Genomic DNA, 15655 nt, shown 5'->3' with positions numbered 1-15655 from the left:
GGTTAGGTGGAGGGCCCACTATTCTTTGAAGTAAAGGACCAACTTAAAAACAAACACTATATGGGAAGTAATAATGAGAATTTACGGTAATCAACGAATGCAACCAAAGAGGCTCATTAAAGTACAATTTCACTGGACATAGTTGCAGGTGTAAAAGTAAATAATGATGACTGTCATTTATTGGTATTTACCAGTTGGAAAAAGAAAACAAATAAAGCCTTAAGGTTCATCTTTTCAAAAATTGAAAGCGCTCATTTTTTTGGGCATTGCAATTTGGTGGTGAGATTGGACCTGATTCCACAATATAGTTGGACATGTCATTACCACCTTGCCATGCATTATTACATTCATGAATATCCCTTTTTTTTAAAAAAAATAATTTAATTTTAATTTTATATACACACATTCCCGTAAATATAATTAATTAATCTAATCACTTCTTCATTTGATTATTAAGTTGATTTAAGTTTAGTCTTTCGGTCCACCTGACTCACCAAACATTGACTCAAGTCGAGCTTTTGGGTTCCAATCTATGGATAGAGGTGGTCCACTTGATAAATGGATTGGGCCAACGGAAGGCTGATCTAGATTTCAAGCCCAGGCCCAGCCCCAAGGCCAACTTTAGGGGCTCAGGCTTTGATCCTACGGGGCCTGGCCACTAGGCCCATTGCCACTCGTAGCAAGGCCCAGGGATCGCATGATTCAACATTCGGATGTTATCTAAGCATTTAACAATTGTTTTATGTGGAATTTTATGTTCGATGATGCAATTCCATGCAGATTTTGAGTTTGTACAATTGGGCTTCATGGTTTCAATGATCAAGATCTTGTTTTAATGAGTCATATTGCTAAAAATTCTCTTGGATGGGACAATCCCAACCCTTCAATTTATGGCAAAAACAAATAAACAATTTAACCAAATGTGCAAGCTTGGATAATTGAAATTTCGTAATCTTTGATTGGAATAAGAGCCTCACTTGTAAAAACCCAGACCAAGGATTCTCTAAAAAAAATCTTTCCATTTGGAATGCCAGTTACCCAAGTCAGGTCTTTCAACTCAACTTGGATGGCTACATTTCATTATTTTAATCAATTATGCCGATGGCAGATCCTAACCGTTGAAGCAGCATCTGTGCAAATAGACAGTAAGGAGACGATACAACAACCCACATTCAAAATCAAAATAGTCCAATGATCAAAGGTTGGGATCTTTCAAATTGGGCTTTTAGGTGCATAACATCAAACACTTAGGATCCAAAACATGGGCTAAACATGCACAAAATCTTATGCATTCAGTAAAAAAGGCCTTGGCTAAGCCCACTACAGGGTTACTCATGCACACGCCACACGTATCACATTTTGGCACGAGAGCCAATCCATTTATCAGATGGTAGCACAATGTAAATGTTCTTGCCCAAAAATCATATCGCTCCACTAGTTAGGGTGGACTGCAATTTACGAAACCGGTATGCATCCTGGCCCACCTGATGAATCGAACCCCGGGCCCAACCAAACCACACGCGACAAACACACACATACAACCTTCCAGCATTGGCCTGCAAATAAACGGTGAAGAGATAAACTACAGCAACGGGCCGCTCTACCAAGAAAATTCCAAAGATTCAATGGATCATACAAATTGGGAGATTTCAGTGAATGTAGATCTGCAACGTGGCCCACCACTTAAACAGCTTGGATTAATGAACCATGTGGTAATCATTGTATGATACCTAATTCCTTCACCTATGATGACTAGAGGACCAGGGTGGAAATGGGTCGGGCTGAAGTTCAATCTAGCCTCAATCGGTCCAGGTCATCATGTTTATTGAGGCTTTTGGTTTTGGCCCAAACCCTACCAATATGTCATCCGCCAGGCTCAGGGCCCCATATTGCCAAATAGCCCATGTCCGCCCATTTATTAAGTGGGCCCTATCAAAGTGTCCATATGGAAGGCCCGAATGCGACTTGTATTTGGCTGGGACCCAAAGGCAGGCATCGTACCAGCTGCCATACTCACTGCATTCATACCCGTGTGGGGATGCATTGCACCTGTCCTTCTCAATCATGAGGTGGAGCCCACTGTCAATATAACCAGGCCCATGAAATAGGCCCAGGTGAACCATCCTCACACTTTCGTGTAATCCTATCCATCCACACGCAAGCACACAATGTAAAACCTACAAGATCTCAATTTTTCTACAGGTGGGCCACACTGTACACGTAATGTGTGTAGACGACATTCTCAGGATTTTGAGACCCGTTGCAGGAAGTTCCTTGTGGTCAAAAGCTAAGTGGGTTGGGGCCATTGTGATGTTTGTGAGAAATCAGCTCGTCCATCCATTTTGCCAGATCATGTTAGAACATGAGCCTAAAAATGAGGGAAATGCAAAATACAAGTGGGCCACACGATAAGAAACAGTGAAGATTGAACATTCATTGCTAGATATTGATAGTGCCACGGAAGTTTTGGATCAAGCTAATATTTATTATGTTTTCAGTTCATACCAATAAAAATGACTTTTTTAACGGTTTGGATGGTATATAAACATTAAGGTGTACCTAAGGAGGTTTTAATAATAGGGATTTTCCTATCCACTCTTTCCTGTCGTGGCCTACTTGAGTTTTGCATCCGTTATATTTTTGACTTCACGTGGCCTACTTGAGTTTTGCATCCGTTGTATTTTTGACTTCATGTTGTAACATGAACCGGCTAAATGGATGAATGGATGGAGTTCTTACATACAACATAGAGGCCCCACCTAACTTATGACTGCAGGAACTTTGGTTGGGTCCCCTCAGGTGGGCCATAGTGGAAAGCTAAGATAGGCTACAAATTACTGGAAACGGATTGCCTACTCCCCCTGACACCAGCCAATGGCTGATGGTGGGTGCTGTGTGGCCCCACCATGATGTATGTGTTTCATCCCTGCGGTTCATCTATTTTTCTATATTATTTTATGATATGAGACCAAATATGAGGTATATACAAATCTCAAGTGGACCACATTATAGAAAACAGTGTTGAATGAATGTCGACCATTAAAATCTTTTTGAGGGGTCATAAAATTTTTGGATCAAGTTGATCTTTGTTTTTTCTATTCATCTGGGTCTGTATGACCTAATCAACAGATTTGATGTCAAATAAACAGTACAGTGGGCCTTAGGAGGATTTTAATGGTGTATATCCGATCACTATTGTTTTTCTGTGGTATGGTCCACCTGGGATTTATATCCCTCTCATTTTTGGGATCAAGATCTAAAATGATCTTTAAAAATAAATGGACGGAATGGATGAAGCACATACATCATGGTGGGGCCCACGGATCACCGACCACCAGCTACCGGGCTGGTGGCAGGGGAGCAGCCAATCCGTTTCCCAAATTACTTTACAGTAAGAGAAAACGTCAATAGTGGGCCCACTAAATGGAAAGAACAGGTTAAAAAAATGTACCGTACACGTGTGGGCATCCAATGACTGGACAAAGACTCACCTGGCCCACCTGATGATGCACCCGATCATTCCTCTGTTGTTCCATGTGACGTGGCCCATCTGAGTTGTGGACATAGCTGATTTTCTGCAAAATAGTCTAACATTAAGCAGAGAACCCGATGGATGGAATGGATTTTACATTTACAATATGGTTGGTCCCACGGACTTGGGTTAAAACAGGTACTGTAGAAGATTCCGGTCTATCTCTCACCACCATCGAAATGTGCACCGTCGGTGGATGTACTGTTTTCTTCGTGACCGACAGCTCAGTCACGTTAGGCCATGGCTTGTGGGACCCGCTCAACCACTCCCGCACAACGCTAACGTGCGCGGCGCCGTCTCAGAACCCAGTCGGCTGTAGCATTTGGAGGGAGACCGTGTCTGACAAACAGCACGTGCAGAAGACATTCTCTGACGTCATCTTAGGAAGTAAACGATGTCGGCGGCACTCGTCTTTAGCGCCGTTTCGGCCGATATATCACGTGAACTCAATGAAAGCTTGTCGGATACGCAAGGCCTGCCGCGGTCGGAATCCGCTACGTTGGGCTTAGCCCGAGTATTGTAATTTTCATCCACGCCCCAGAATCTCTCGGATAGGAAGATCCTAGCCGCTGATCTTCAGCCTTCTGTGAAACCACGTGATCATGATAAAGTAGACACTACGGTCTCTAGGATCTTCTAGTAATGGAGATTCTGGATAATTTTCGAACGCAAGGTAGACCCCACATGATCAAATCCTGAAAATTTACAAGCCGAAGGATGCGGTTTAGCTGGTGACCACAAGACCAGCCAGCTAAGCTGGTGCCAAAGCTTTGTATGCATCACCATTGTGCATAAGTTTAATTTATCAATGCTGTCAACCCATTTAACCATTTCATTTTAGGTCATGAGGCAATTCAAAGCTCATGTGGACGACACCACACGAACCAATAGGCAATGTCCGTTGAAAAATTATTTGGGGCCGTAAAATTTTTGAATCAAGTTGATATTTACGTTTTTCCATTCATTTATGTCTCAGTGGCCTTATTAACCGGTTAGATAGCAAATAAACATATAAAGATTTTAATGATGAATGTTGAGTCAAGGCTATTTTTCCTGTTTAGATTTATATCTACATCATTTCTGAGCTCGTACTCTAAAATGACTTGGAAAATTGAATGGATCCTATTTATAATTAGATCTACTTCATTTCCGAGCTTGTACTCTAAAATGACTTTGAAAATTGAATGGATCCTATTTATATTTACTATTTATATTTAGATCTACTTCATTTTCAAGCTCGTACTCTAAAATGACCTTGAAAATTGAATGGATGGTAGGGTACAATGATTGGGTAACCGTGGAAGCATATAAAAATGAATCAAGTAAAGTATTCCAATCGCACAACCAAGTTCAAACACAAAAAATTGTATTTCACGAGGAAAAACCCTTGCGAGAAAAAATCATGGCACAAAGCGACAATAATGCACTATGAAAGCAGAGAAATAGAGATTATCGATTCGAACAAGCCTCAAATCTATTCCTCAAGCCCAAGGTATGCCCTTGAAATCCCATGAACGAATTAGAAAGCCCTCTAATACTCTAAAATCCCAATTACACCCCATTATATATGGCATAAAATCGTATCACAATCAAAATATGAAACAAATCCTGCACTTATGCAAATCTTCGCGCTTAATCGATGACACATTCGATGGGACTTCGATGGCATTGAACTCCTTCAATGGCATCGAGAAAACACCAAAACGTTCCAACGATAAAACATGAATTTTTTTTCCTTCCAATGGCATCGAGCATCTATTGTGGTATCGAGGGGTATGTCAATGACATCGACATACCCTGTTGTTTACAGATTCAAGACATCAACAACAATCTCCACCATGTCTTCAATCTTCATTTTTCATAGTTTCTTTTCATTATTTGTAATTTTGCATTGCATCTTACCTCCATCATCGCTTATTTTGCATTTCGTCTTCTTTTTATGCCTTTGCCAAGCCCAGAGAAGTTGTACAGAACTTCAATTTCTTTGTAGGAACCACTTTCGTTAGTATGCCAGTCGGATTCATGGTCATGTGAATTTTCTCTAAAGTCACGCCTTCTCCTCAACCACCTTTATACCCCGCTTATTCATGTGGCCTAAGTGTTCATGTCGCATACGTGCATACGTGAAATCCACTACAGACGTTGTAGCTTTACCTAATGAAGTTCTTCTTATCAACTTGTAAAGATTTCTGTTCTGCCGTGCCTTCATGATTATAAGTGCTCATTTTGAAAGTTTAAGGACACTATGAAAACCAGTGAATCTACACCCAAGTGCCTTAAGTGCTCTTAGAGATATCATGCTTTTCCTCAAATCAGAAACATGTCTCACCTAGGTCGAGATGAGCTCTATGTAATCAAACATCTTGTTGCCCACCGATCCAACACCAACTACTTTACATGCATTATCATTGCCAATAAAGACTTGACCATCATTGCACTTACTATAACTAGTGAACCAACTTCGATGAGGGGTCATGTGTTACGAAGCCCCCATATCCAAAATCCTTTCTTCATCGAAATACCCATATTTTGATGCAGTGAGCACGTTACTACCGTTTATCTCCCCACTAGATTCCGCTGTGTTGGTTTCCTTGAAAGAATTTTCTAAATTCTCTCTTCTTGCCTTTGGATTTGTGTAATCCTTCTTCATGTGTCCGAATATCTCACAATTCCAACACTTCAACTTACCTTTGCCCTTGCCCTTGGATTTGGACTAGATCGTGAAGATCCACTATCCCGCTCGGAATTTCTCCCCCCTTATAACTAGTGTATCTGTAGAAGCGTAAGTTGAGTTAAATAGGACTTAACCAAAATTTGATAATAAATAGCAGAAAATAAATTCACAACAACAATTGATATTGAAATCCTAATTTCAATTGAGTTGTAGGACAACCTTCACATAAAATCCTAGGTAGGATAACGTTATTTTACAACATCCTTAATTTCAGTATTTCAAGATGATAAAAGACAAGAATAAGATTATCAATCACCATAATACATACATAGTTATAGTAGCTCGGTATTTGACACACACCTACTCCACTTCTAAAATTACTACTCCACATAATTTTGGCTTTCCACTCTTTTCAAGGTTTTCACAGGATAACCTCAATAACTTCTTACAGTTTTTGTGATATTCACAAACTTATCATAACAAAACCCCAAGTGATTTTCACGGGCTTATTACTCTTTAACCTGGTGAGATTTTCGGGCAATATCAACAAACCCAAACTAAAAGTAATTTACTGAAATAAAAAACTTATTTTCTTGAAGACTTGAGTCAAAGTTAAGATATCGATGAAGCCTTTGAAGTTGAAGCTTTAGCAAATGCAACGATCCTTTTTCTTAGACAAAGATGAACCAATTTATGCATAACCAAGAAGGATATAAGGATATATGATTTTTCAAAGAATAAAACCTTAAAAGCTGCAAATTGAATATTCTAATCTCAAGTTAAGTATAAGGCACACTCTAATTGAATTTATCACTACTTAAGAAGAGAATTGAATAAGCTATAAAAATAATATAAGAATGATAATGCAGATAGCTTGAAAAAGAATAGGATTTCTCTTTTTTATTTTTAGAAGTTTTCTTTCTTTTTTCGTGCTTTTAAAACAGTGAGAAATGGTCTCTATTCATAGCCAAGATATGGATTTTTAGTCAGCTTAAGAATCCTTTCGGTTGGCTGGAGTTCCTCAATTATGTTCTTATGACTTTTAGATTTCACGGGATTTGATTTTGAAATAAACTAATCAGGCTGGGCTGAGCCAAACTTTGACTAGTCGGAAATAGGGTTCGACTAGCTTAAGCTTCTGGAAAATAAAAAATATGCATTGCTATAAACTTGACCTGTGTCACTCTCGAGTTGACCCGATCTGGTTTGGCTAGCCGAAGTTCCATAAGAATGAAAATTATTTGTTGCTGGAAACTTAACATATCTTGATCTCAGGCTAACTTGAGGTGGTTCGGTTGGTCAAAGGCAGGGTTGGGTTGTCCGAACACCCTTCAATTTTTATGAAAAAATGCAATAAGTTAAATCTTAGAAAACCACTAAGATGTACTTTAATGTAGTGTCTTTCCTAAGGTCTTCTTTAACTGTAGGTTGACATATAAATGATTTTGAAATTCTTCCAAACCTTCTAATATTGAGATGTTGAGTCGTGCTCTTATCTTGAAATGTTAAAAAGAGCTGAAGTGTGTTGAAGTTCCATATACTATACATTTTGTTTACAAAAATTGACAACGTACTAGTGTGCTTAAAACACTAGCACTTACAAGAAGCACCTATGTCACCGCTTTTCTTTCTCATCGCCTTCGATTGAAGGGATGAGATGATAGTATCAACGCTAATGGTAGTTCTACCAGTGCACAACGAGTCCTTGAATGACTCATACGAAGTTGGGAGAGAATTCAATAGGATGCATGCCTGATCCTCGTCTTTCATTGTTTCCTCTACTTCTAAGAATTTACAAATTAACTTATTGAAGTTACTACTGTGGGCCTCAACATCAACTCCCTCTGTCATCTTCAGATCGAATAACTGAAGCTTTAAGTACAAATGATTCTCAAGAGATTTCTTCGCATATATGTTCTCTAACTTCGCCCATGTACTTGTTACAGTTATCTCTCTCTCTCTCTCTCATAACATTATAGAAAACATCATCCGTTAAGCACAATTGGATAGAGGTTCTTGCTTTCTTATTCATTATCTATCATAGATTCTGGTAACTTTTCAAGGAGAGGATCGTTCAATCCTTGCTAAACTAGGAGACCGGTCATCTTGACCTTTCATAGTTATTTTTTTTTTTTGGAATATTGTTCAACATCGAACTTTGGATTAGAAATCATTGATACTATGCTTTCAGATTCAATCTGCTTCTCAACGTTATCTTTGATACCACTTGTTGGGAAATTGCAGAAGGATATAGAGATGAAACAAGCAAGGTGCTCCAATCGCACAACCAAATTCAAATACAAACAAACTGAATTTTACATGGAAAAACCGTTACAAAAAAAAATCACGGCGCAAAGCGATTGTAATGCACTATGAAAGAAGAAAGTTACAAGAGATATAAATTATCGATTTGAACAAGCCTCAAATCTATACCTCAAGGCCAAACTATGCCTTTGAAACCCTAGGAGCGAATTAGAAAGCCCTCTAATACTCCCAAATTTCGATTACACCCCATTATATAAGACATAAAATTGTATCACAATCAGAATCGGAAACAAATCCCGCACTTACACAATTCTACGTGCGTGCTTGATGACACCTTTGATGGCATCGATAGTCTATCGATGGCATTGAACTCTTTCTATGGAATCGAGAAAATACCAAAACATTCCAGCTCAAGATCGTATTAGGTAACCAATGCCAATACGAATATAATAGATACTTGCTTCACAACCAGCACAAATATCTTAGTGAAGTCGACACCTTCTCTATGAGCATATCCCTTCACTAACAACCTAGCCTTGTACCATTCTGTTTCTTTTTAAAAATCTTCTTACACCCGATCGCTTTACGACTAACGAGAAGCTCCACAAGCTCTCACATCTCGTTCTTATACAAAGATTCCATCTAATTATCCATCACCGCTTTCCACTTTTCGATATTTGGCTCATCAAAAGCCTCCTGAAGAGTAGACAGATCCCCCTTATCTGTAATGAGGGAAAATGTGACGTTTGAGTCATCCTTGTATCTCGTTGGTAACCTGCGATCCCTAGACGGATTCCTTCTCATAGGTGGCTACTCCACCTGCACCTACACCTGTGTCTGCATCTCTGTATCAGCCTGTGTCTCATCTCTTTCTAATTGAACGATCAAAAATAACTTTTTTGATTCCTTATAATCATCTTTATGGAACAAGGATTCTTCAACGAATTTGACATCTCAACTAAGGATGATTTTTCATGTGACCAGGTCATACAGCCTGTACCCCTTCACACCACCACCATAGTCGACAGAGATATACATTTTAGCCCTTTAGTCTAGCTTATCTCTCTTAACTGACAGTACATGAGATTAAGCATCGCAACTAAATACTTGCAGTCCCGAGTAGTCTACATGCTGACCACTCAACACTTCTTTTGAAATTTTACATTCAATGGCCGTAGAAGAAGACTGATTCACCAAGTAACAAGCCATGTTAACGGTCTAAGTCCATAATTCTTAACCCAACCCAGCATTATTGATCATGCATCGGCCCATCTTCAAAAGAGTCCGATTCATCCGCTCAGCCACACCGTTTTGATCTGGTGTGTGGCACACTGTGTTGTGCCTCACGATCCCTTCATCTTTGTAATACCGATTGAACTCTCCGGAAGTAAATTCCTCACCGTTATCTGTCCTTAGTATCTTCACTTTTTGCTTTGTCTGTTTTTCCACCATCGCTTTCCACTGCTTGAAGTTGGGAAAAGTATCGGATTTATTTTTCATAAAAAAAAATCCACACTTTCCTGAAATAGTCGTCAATGAATGTGACAAACCATGTCGACCCTCCACTAGAGACTATGAGCGATGACCCCCACACATCAGAATGCACATAATCAAGAACACCCTTACAAATATGTTTACCAGACTTAAAAGATAACCTTGAATGTTTATCATACATACAATACTCGAATATGGTAAAATCAATATTTTTAAAGATTGGAATTAAACAATGGTCAGACATCTGCTTGATGACATCTAAGGATTTGTTGCTGGCATCTACTGACCCTATTGTTTACAGATCTGAGACATCAACAACAAAAACACATACATCATGGTGAGAGTCTATAGAGCTTTTGACATCTGTAATCGGCTAGAGTTGGGTTCACACGCCAAACTGCATCCCCAAGCTAAGCAAGATGTGCCAATCCTTGACAGAAGTGGATTTGGTGCAACCTGACCTCGCCCAGGACGATGTGTCCTTACCATGGGGCCCACCTTGATGTGTCTTATGTATCCACCCAGTCCATCCTTTTTTTCCGGATCATTTTAGAGTATTATTAAAAAAATGAAGCAGATCCAATTATCAGGTGGACCATACCATATGAAACAGTGGTGATTGAACATTAATGAGCCACATGAGTTTTAGATCAAGCTGATATTTGGTTTTTCCCTTCATCCATGCTTATGTGACCTTATCAACAAATTTGGATGGAAAATAAACACAACAGAAACACTAATGTGCGCCAGAGGAAGTTTTTAATAGTAGGGTGTTCAACCACCCTTGTTTCCTAGAGAATGGTCCACCGGATGATTAGATCTTCTTCATTTTTGGGATCATGCCATAAAATGATCTGGAAAAACGGATGAACCAGGTGATACATAATACACACATCAAGGTGGGCCCCATGGTAAAGGCCGCACCGTCTTGGGTGAGGCGGGGTCTCACCCAATCCGCTCCCATCCTTGACTTGTGGACCGTTTAATTCCTTGTAGTTGAAATGTTAGAATAGATACCTCTGGTCTGGTGCGCGTGGAATAAATAGTCAAACTTCGATCACCTCCGTTGAATGTTTAAAAAAAAAGTATAAATAAATAAAAATATAAAACTACAACTCAAATGAGGAGGCCGAATTAGTGGCCAGATCTGGGCCATTCATCAGATAGAGTAGGTCCAGTACACTGTCAGCATGCTATGTACAGAAAATAATTTAATCAAAATTTTAAAAAATTACAGATTTGAGATACGAAAAAAAAAAAAAAACAATAAAATTTCAAATTCCAATGGGCATGTACAGCTCAATTGCTCACTTACCACTATCTTGATACATGGCATAAATGGCCCAGATCCACATATACCTTACCTTACGCGTACATCTCTGAATCACAAGTCAATAAAAAATCTGAGCCTTTCAGTGCACATGCATTCCTGTGTGTCACAGTTAAAAATCATGCATGTCTGACATAAAATTAATCCCACTTTTCATGGATTTATGTAGAAGTGTTGAAGGTGGTCAAATGGTCAATATGTTTCCTTTCTAGCATTTGAAAATTGAGAACGTGTTCTCTGTGTTAGTCGTTGAATTATTATCATTATTATTATTATTTTATGATTAATAGAAACACATTCATATGCCACAAATAGCATGAAAGTAGGATTTATAGGATATTTTTCGTTTCCGATGTACTACACGGTCACAAAGCTGGTAAAAAAGTGGGAGTGGCATGTATGGCGCAGGATATCCTGAGAACACAGGTTGCGTGTACACTTATGGAGTCTACCCAGAGTTTGTTTAATTAAAAAGTTATCACAATAATGTGGTGTAATTCCACAATTGTTATGGTTTATTAAAGAACCGTTTAACATTTCTATTAATACGAGCTTGTTTTCTTATTCTAAAAATTAAAAGAACTCCTATGTTGAATATAGATTATTGTTTAAAGCTCTAATTTTATTAATTAATTTTTAAAAATTAGCAACGAAAAAAATCTTAAAATACAGAGATTCTTCCGAGTGGCTGACTTTGCAGCTGTGGAGCAAAAACCTATAACTTTTTAAACTATTTCCCAAAAGTTGCCTGCCTATTTCATGTAAGTCTTACAACCACTTACAGTATCTGTTAGAGCTGTTAACTACTAAAAGGTCAGTTTAATCTCTAGTAGGCTCCATATATTACATTTTAACCCCTTCTCATGTTTTACCTCTACCATATGACAGTATCACCCTCCCTTTTTGCCCTCATTTCACCGGTTTATCAATTTAATAGGTGGGGTCTGCAGGCACATCTCTACATTCACATAGGTGCAATCCATATGAAATTTGCTAATTGCATAGACGTGTCGTTTGAACTAACATCCACCATGTCCACGTGGGCTAGAATGGATCAATAACGTCAAAATCACACTCACCACATATCTAGCTACGAATTTAACAGTTGAGTGCATACACACACACACGCGCCACCTAAAATGAATATGAGCCATTTTTCGAGCTTTAACACGACTTTAATAAAATTATCTCATACTGACTTAGAAATCATTAAAAATCCAAATGTGTCAAATAAGGTACATTGTCGCACGTCTCAGAAATAACCAATGGACTTGATCGGTTAATGCTAAATCTAGTGAAGATCTAATCACGACTATGCATATGAACTTTAAAACCCCATAAACTCTTTATACATAGTAACTGATGTGGAAAAAAGAGAGGATAAAATGAACTCTCTCTATCCAATGATCACTCTCTTTATTACTTTTTCTTTCTTAATAAAGTTATGTTGAGGCGTGAAAAGTTACTTCTTCGAGATTGAGGAAAGTATGGTTTAATCGAGGACGAGCTAGGACCAGCTAAAGGTCTAGGGTGTTGAGAAGAGGTCTTTCCTCTTTTTATAGCACATATCTTTTGCCTCATACCAAAGGGTTCACCAAGATCGTGTTTTTTCTTTGTGCGCCCTTCTCTAGGAGGAATCGACTCCGAATTTCCTATATTAGAAATGAATGAGAGTGGAATGAGCAACCTAAACAGGGAAAGGACAATCGCAAGAAGATTTAGAGCAAGAATATATGGGATTCGGAGGACGAAACCAAGGAATACCTTGGATTTGAGCGACTTCGGTCGGAAAGCCCTCTAGTTGAACTTAGGGAAAGAAAATGAAAGACAACGAGAGTGTTTTTTAAAATAACCCTACGCGACTCGATTTCGTTCGCACCGAACATAAGTTCTGTTGGATCGAAATCCACTGAAACACAAAAAAATAAAAAATAAAAAATGCCATATTCAATATGAATAATTCTATATGTTTTGAATTTTTTTGTTTTATATTTTTTGTGTGTTTAAAGGCTGGATTCCATGATATTTGAAAGAGTGGGAATCCTAATGGAATTACAAAACAACTAGAGGCCATAAATCCTCAATTTTAACAATTAGCTCATATGAAGGCTTAATCCTTTGATTTAATTATATGTTCTGAAATCCTCAAATTTACCATGTAGGGCACATATGAGAGGCCTAATCCTCAGATTAATCATTTCAACCCAAAGGGACCTCCTAGGGTCACCTTCTTGTGGAATTATGATCTCCCAAATTTATAGGAAGGGATGGTGTGATGTGAGCCGATAAAATACACATACGGCTCATATCTTCCACACTAGAGGAGTCATCTTGAGTGGATTCGGACTCCTCCGTATCATCTCATGTTGCCGCCATTGCCTTGTCTTTGAATTTTGTTTTGATAGGGTAATCAAGGGCAATATGTCCATAATTTCCACAGTTGTAACATTGGACTTGTTTAGGTGGTTTGAAAGTTTTTCCTTTACGTTTGTCCTTCTTTTTATCATTCTTATCACAACTCTTTCCTCTAGAAAATTTGAGGAATTTCTTAAGTGTTTTAACTAATTCCTCTTTATCCTCATCATCACTATCACCTTCATATTTGATTTCTTTATGTTTATGTGAATGCTTATATGATGTTTTGAGGATGGATAGTTTCTTATCTTTAGAGGGGGTTTTAAAATGTAGTTCATATGTTTGTAGTGAACCTATAAGTTCTTCTACTTTTATCTCATCTATGTTCCTACACTCTTCTATAGAGGTTATCTTGGGAGCGAACCTATCTGGCAAGGATCTAAGAATTTTCCTACATATACGCTACTCTGGAATCCTCTCTCCTAAACCCCACATGGAATTGCAAATATAATTTAATTGGGAGTAGAATTTTATGAAAGTTTCAATTTCTTTCATCCTAATATTTTTAAATTTTGTATCTAAGAGTTGAAGCTTCGATCTTTTTACCGTGCTAGTTCCTTCGTCGGTGATTTTCAAAATGTCCCACACTTCTTTCCCCATTGTACAAGTGCATATGCTTCTAAATTCGTTGGGGGAAACTGCATAGTAAATAACATTGATAGCTTTAGCATTATAGGAATATCTCACTCTATCATCAGCAGTCCATTTGGATTTTTCTTTGGGAGCGCTAATGGAGCTACCATCAATCATGACTTGTTCCATGGGAATCATCCATCCTTATTCGACAACTTTCCAAACTAAATGGTCTAAGGACATTAGAAATGTCCTCATCCTAGCCTTCCAATGGCATATTTAGACTCGTAAACGTATGGTGGTCATGTGACGGTATTACCCTCTTAGTTAGACATCATTTTAAGGCTCCTTGGATTAATTAATGACAGTTATGCCCTTCAAGAGCCACTTGATTTGATAACAATTGAAATTACGTTTTTTCCGTAATGCGTCAAATGCAGAAGCTTGACGGAGCTAGAGAATCAAGGATATTAAGACCAATTTAAAATTTATGCCAATTAAAAAATAATAATTTCCTAACTTAAATTAATTAACAATTAAACTAAGTAATAGAATATCAATCTAAGGCTTCCAAGTCAATAGAGGGTCCAATCACATAGACTACAAGATATATGCAAATAAGGCAACTTGTCTATAACAGGATAGTGTATATGTGTATGTGGGATGTGCTACCTATCAACACTTAAGCATTCATCTAATCATGTAAACATAATTTAAACATTCAAACTTACAAGCATAATTAAACAAATGCGCAAATGACAATTCCAAACATAATCTTATATATTGGTTCTGCTATTTACCTACTTCACTCCTGACAGACGCACTCAACCCATGAGTGCACTGGATTTCACTATTGGTTGTTTTAAATTAGGTTCACCTCTAACCTTTACATCCTTAAACAAAGGCCATCAAAGTTCCCATTGAAGTCGGTGCGATCAAAGCCTATATAAAGGGATCTTGTAAGTTCTTCTAAATATGAATTATGATAGAAGGAGTAGAGTAAGGAGTTGTGGAGCTTCAAGGAGTCTTCTCTCCTCTTCAATCCTTTAGTTTTAGTTAGTTTTTATGTTTTTCTTTAAGAGTTCTAGTTCAATCATGTCTATGGTTGGCTAATCTTTTAGTTAGAGCTAAAAGGTAAAGCTTGTAGTTCTTATTAATGTCAATTTTACTTTAATTCAAGTTATTTGATTTATATGTTGAACAATTCATTATTTTTGGTTTAAATAAAGAAGTACTTATAGTTTATTTTGATCCATTGTCGACTCGGGCACATCGGATTCTTATGAAGACTATGAATGCTTTTTCACCTATTTATGAGATTTTGATATGTAGAATTCATTGATCTATCATTGACTCCAAGCATGGTAGATGC

The sequence above is a fragment of the Magnolia sinica genome, chromosome 11 (genome assembly GCF_029962835.1).
Source record: "Magnolia sinica isolate HGM2019 chromosome 11, MsV1, whole genome shotgun sequence".
In the NCBI taxonomy this organism is placed as follows: domain Eukaryota; kingdom Viridiplantae; phylum Streptophyta; class Magnoliopsida; order Magnoliales; family Magnoliaceae; genus Magnolia; species Magnolia sinica.
This window is presented reverse-complemented; position numbering follows the sequence as displayed.